The following is a 1,211-nucleotide window of genomic DNA, read 5'->3' as shown; positions in this document are numbered from 1 at the left end:
TATATATATACATATATATATATATATATATGAGTGTGTCTGTGTGTGTGTGTGTGTGTGTGTATAATATATATATACATATATTTAATATTTAATATATAAATAAATAAATGAATAAATAATTATATATATATATATATTAAAGTATTATACTAAAGAGGATATTTTGGATATTTCAGTAGATTAATAAATAAATTTAGTATTAACCACCATAATATATTTGTCTTAAGAAGTGCAAACTAAATTCAAGACATAAGTTTTAATTATGCTATCATCTTCATATAAAATGATTATAAGTATATAAATTAAATATAATAATAGTGTATAATGCTATTAAATATAAATAATAGTATATAATGCTATTAAATATAAATAATAGTATAATTAAATTTAATAAAAGTATAATGCTATCATCTTCATATAAAATGATTATAAGTAAATGAATTAAATATAATAACAGTATATAAGTAATTTCATAACAGACCCAATCGTAATTAAAAACATTTCTGTTGTAAATATGTATTTCCGGTTATTTTCCCGTAAGCAATGAATGTGTAACATTATAAACATTGATTTTCATTGGTTATTTCCTCTGATAAACTAGAAAAAAAAATATTAATACGCATAAATAAATTTGAATAATTCTTAAATATAATTATATATCCTTTTCAATAATTATGCTTATAAAAATATTTCCTGTAGACCCTATATTGTATAGTATATATCATCATATATTCTTTCGAACTTAAATGCACATAAAAATTATAGAAAAATAAAACTATTGGCTTACTCGAATTAATTTTCTTCTGTAAAATTAAGTAAAATTCAGGTAATTTATTTATTTATATATTATTATCATTTTTATGTAAGAAATAATGTAGTTTAACATCGGTGTATTTAGAAACATCTGAATTAATGAATCGTTGATTAAAAGTTTTCTTTAATGAATTTCGTGAGTGAATATAATATATCCTTATTTTTGTTTTCATAATAGCATATAGAAAATATTTCCTACTCCACAATAAATTCTTGCAAACGCTTTTGTAATAACGAAAGTGATAGATTTACAAAATGAAATGCAATATTTATTACAATGGTTTACAATAATTAGTACTTTTCAATTTCTACGGCCTCAATAGGATACAAGTAATACAAACAGAAATATAAGTTGACACACATGTGCACACAAGCATATAAATATGAATATATAT

The 1,211-nt window shown here is 20.0% G+C and overlaps 1 protein-coding gene across 1 annotated transcript in view; it reads right to left on the bottom strand.

Annotated features, from left to right (window-relative positions):
• LOC106884224 (GTPase-activating Rap/Ran-GAP domain-like protein 3) overlaps window positions 1-1,211 on the bottom strand; it is a 1,434,052-nt gene that overhangs the window by 1,020,173 nt on the left and 412,668 nt on the right. The gene's annotated exons all lie outside the window — the stretch shown is intronic.

The sequence above is a fragment of the Octopus bimaculoides genome, chromosome 2 (genome assembly GCF_001194135.2).
Source record: "Octopus bimaculoides isolate UCB-OBI-ISO-001 chromosome 2, ASM119413v2, whole genome shotgun sequence".
NCBI lineage: Eukaryota > Metazoa > Mollusca > Cephalopoda > Octopoda > Octopodidae > Octopus > Octopus bimaculoides.
The sequence above is the reverse complement of the archived record's forward strand: the minus strand, read 5'-3'. Positions and strand labels throughout refer to the sequence as shown.